The sequence below is a fragment of the Lactuca virosa genome, chromosome 4 (genome assembly GCF_052849685.1).
Source record: "Lactuca virosa cultivar CGN04683 chromosome 4, Lactuca_virosa_CGN04683_v6, whole genome shotgun sequence".
Classification (NCBI taxonomy): Eukaryota; Viridiplantae; Streptophyta; class Magnoliopsida; order Asterales; family Asteraceae; genus Lactuca; species Lactuca virosa.
Genome location: NC_136429.1, coordinates 82754561 through 82758884, shown reverse-complemented (window position 1 = coordinate 82758884; position 4324 = coordinate 82754561). Strand labels below are relative to the sequence as shown.

Sequence of the window (4324 nt, the reverse complement as noted above, 5' to 3'; positions counted from 1 at the left end):
CATCAATAACTTGATGTTATAAAACGTATTGTTGTGCATGATTTGATGAGTAAATAGTGCAAGCATATAAGTCAAAGTTTATCTGTTCTTTTTTCCCTAATGGGAAAAAGTGATATTTTTGGGCCTCTCGATGATTTGGTGTTGACTTATAGTGTCGGGCCCGGCCAGGACTGAATTGATGTGTTCGATTAGTATTTCTTTGTCATTACAAATCATAAATCAGGAAACAAAGTATTAGACAATGAGATTTATTTTGTTCCATGTCTTATATCCAAATGATATCTTACAGAACGGATGATTATATGATCACTTATCTTAGGATATGTAACTGACTAGGTCAGAGTTCGACAACAGCTTTTGAGAGCTACAATTTGATGATCAGTTTAGAAGAATATACTGACAATTATAGTTATTAGACTTATCCAGGTGGGATACTGTTGGATTAGGTGTCTAGGTATATACTTAAATTGATAGTAGCACAGTCCTTTTGAGTGACCCTCAAACCTAGCAACTTGACAGGATGATCTTTGGAGAGAGAGGTTGATTTATTATTTGATTAATAAATTGAAATAAATAAGTTTTTATATATTATGAGAATAATATATTAATTAGAAATAGTAATATTTAATCAGAAATTATTTGGAATTAATTTTAGGATTAAAACAATTAATTAAAAGTGCAGGGACTGAAGTGAAACTGTTCAATAGTTGAGCAAGAGGCATTCTAGAACCCTCTATAAGGCTTGGACGGTTTTCTATGAGCCATAGGGTTTCTAGAATTATCCATGGTGGATAATCAGGAAAGTGGATAATTACCCGGTTTAAGATAATCTTGGATTTGAGCTTTTTCTAGGGTTTCCTGACTGCACTATAAAAAGAACCTAAACCCTAGAATTTTCGGCCACCTGTTATTGTGAAGAGCCAGCCGAATTTAGCCGAATTTCTGAGCCTCCCTCCTCACTCTCAATTTTATTCCTTTTGCTAGTGTTGGGTGTGAACCACTAGAGGCACGACATTTGTGGTGCTTGCTCCCAAGGCTTCTACAACCCAAGAATCTTTGTTATTAGTCAATAACGATCAAGGTATGTTTCTCCTAACCCTAATTAGTTAATTTTCGAAAATATGCTAGATGTTCAAGGGTTTCTTATTTGTTGTTCAAAGTTGGATGTTCAATTAGAGAAAACATAGATCAAGTATTAGGGTTGCATGCGCACATAAGAAATTATATGTTTTGCAAAATACCCATCAGAATATGGCAACCTGTTCATAATACTAAAAATAAAAGTTAATATAGGAAATTCTTTTGTAAAAATGATAATCACCAAAAAACAGAACAATTATATACATGGATGTATAATTACAGCTTCAACTAATAGGTGAAAGTACTTACACCGTCAAGAGTGTCTATGTGCTCATGTGAAAGTATAAAAGACTCGAACACCCCTACGGTCGGATGTCAAATACATCCCTCATATATTGAAATCAAATTAGTTATTAAAAATAAAAGATTAAAAAGAATGTGATGATAGGGGTAAAATCGTAAAACACGTACTCTCCTCCTTAAATAGGTTCAAAGATCATATGAAAGAATTAGCCTAGTGATGAAGTAGTCCCAACAACTATGGATTTTTCCTCCCCAATTCTTGGAGCATTGGTGGTCAAGAATAGCAATGTACATAAAAGAACATCAACAATTAACATAAAATATATTAATTATCGATAATTTATGTTGATCAGCTCGGACCTGGTTATAGTGTCAGTGTTGGCAACATCAATCTTTCTAAAAAGAGTGGCTAAAAAGAATGATGGCAATATGCATATTTCCTTTGTAACAAGCTTAGATTCTATTAATCCAAAAGTTACCACTTGTATCAGCGTAAAAGTCATTCAAACCATCTATGTTATAGCCTAATATCTTTGTATACGAAAGAAGCTAATAATATTTGGCACTTTTATACTTATAAACAATTGTTAGTGTTTTAACAGTTTCTTGTTTTCTTCTAATTTATCATAAAAACATTCATTTAACTTTTCATGATTTAGAGGAATCCATCACAAAGATGGAATTAAGGATAAGGTTAAAATATCTTACTTTTTTCATAAACATAAATGGTAGAGCTTGATGTCACCTACCCTTTAGTTTGTCCTAAGGCTTGCGGAATAGACATCAAAACTAGAAGTTAATCAAATGCTCTTGGAAAATTAAACAAATAGAATTATCACAACAAATTAAATGCTCTTGGAATCGATATCAAAAAACTAAAAGTCAATCAAAGGAATCAATCAAATGCTCTTGGAAACTAAAACAATTAAATACAAGACGGTAAGTTGTGTATTTGAAGATCTCAATCAAACCACCTTATGAGATTGTGTAACTGATCAATGCTTCATAAATGGCAGAATCCATATATGCATTTGTGTAGCTGATTTCTTCAGAGATCATAATCTTGGCCATATACCTAATGGGTTGATTTCTGCATATATTTGTGTAGCATTAGATACTCCTGGAACTTTTTGCGTACATTTAGAAATGAAGCAAATTTAATATATCATATATATGCATTTGTGTAGCTGATTTCATATAAGATCATAATCTTGGCCACATACCTAATCTTTTCATTCAGGCCAAACATTTTGCCAATGAATTCATCTCTGGAATAATAAGCATAATAAGTGAAGAAATGAGATGCAATGCAAAAACAATGGCAAACTAAATAATGGGAATAGCAATGGGAACCCGCCCTAAAGCCCCTTCTTCATTATGAAGATGATTTCACATAGTATTAAGAACAAATATGTTGGATTAATTCAAAACACTAACATTTAATAAACATGAGAATGAAGTAGAAAACAAAAAGAAATTAAACGAGTGTAATCAAACACCTTAAGTGCCTCCAAATTAGATCCAACTGCAGATACTTCATCCTGAATCAAAGAAACCTGTCCTTGAAGACATCCAAATGCTTGTAGCTTAGAAGTTTCAATCAATACATTTATTTAAGCTAAACAGGAAAGGTTAGAGATTGGAAATTAAATCCGTAGATAATTAGACATAATTATTAAACATCTAAATATTGGATTGAGGATTCATTCATGGCCAATTCAACTTTGTAACCTTTTAGTTATTGTTCAATACATTCCTTCAAAAGCTTGGCTTCTTCAAGTTCTAAATTCACAGAGTCAAGTTCCGATTGAAGTTGTTGAATTTCCCGCTTCAGTTACTATCTTACGTTTTGTCGATTTGCAAGCTCGGATTAGTTTTTTGAAATTACAAGAGTCGATGAAAACAAAAACGATCGTAATGTTTGACGAGATGTAGATTAAACTGTATACCTCGTTAAGATTTTTCTGGAACGACGATGACGGAGATAACAATGGAGTGACCGGTGGCGGCAGACCGGCAGTGGCGAGTCGACGAGTCGATTTCTTGAGCGCATCAACCCTAATCGATCGATGTTTGCTCTTCGTTCGATTTTCGTGGTGTTGACGATTTTGAAAGAATAGGGTATACGAGGGCTTTCAGGAATAACACCAAGGAGGGAAAATGTGAAATAAAAAACAAATTAACACATATAGGTTATTTTGGATATAAATGTGGTGAGTTAAATCACAACTTTTTTTATCGATTATTTCTTAATTAGTTTATTATTTTATTTGTTTAAGTTTTTTTAATGAATATAAAATATTGCCAGGGATGAAGATAATACCAAGGAAATAGGAGGAAGAGAAGGGGTACTTTTAGGTACTAGATTTGATGAAAGAAGTTGTTACACTGAAAAATATTTATTTACATTTTCTTAGTGAAATTGTTAGATAAATCAACTCATAAAAAAGTTAATTTAGACATTAAAATATATCGTGTGTCTTTTTTTTCAACTTTTAGACATTAACGAATAAATTCACGAGACATTTTTTACTAATGTAAATCATTGATACTTTTCGAAATATGATAGACTTTTTATGACAGACTTTTTTATGCATGTCATAAAACAGATGTACGTCGTAATTCGTCTGTCAAGGAAAGCCCTTTTTCTAGTGGTGAAATCTTTAAAAAACATCTTGATACTTGAGAATCTTCAAATGAATTCATCTTCCGGGTCCCCTATTTCAATGTACTCTCTCTTCAGGACCTGTAAAGACAAACATAGTTAAACATACACACACATTGTCAAAAAGAAAGCGTATAAAGAGAGACATAGGTGACGATAATTTTTCTGAGAGTTCTAGTGTAGTGATGTACAAGGTATTACCCTTTTAATCATTAACCCTTTTTATAATGATAACTAAAGAATCTTTTGATAACTTAAAAATTATGATATGTAAAC

The 4324-nt window shown here is 32.3% G+C and overlaps 1 long non-coding RNA gene across 2 annotated transcripts; it reads right to left on the bottom strand.

Annotated features, from left to right (window-relative positions):
- Positions 1-2241: 2241 nt before the first annotated feature.
- Positions 2242-3549, bottom strand: LOC145109851 (uncharacterized). 2 transcript variants are annotated; one of them, XR_013709265.1, is made up of 4 exons: positions 3333-3549; positions 2883-2939; positions 2607-2651; positions 2242-2473 (listed from the first exon to the last, which is right to left on the bottom strand). It is a non-coding gene; the product is annotated as an uncharacterized LOC145109851 (long non-coding RNA). The 2 variants fall into 2 exon arrangements; XR_013709264.1 differs by having other exon boundaries at positions 2883-3549.
- Positions 3550-4324: the final 775 nt, after the last annotated feature.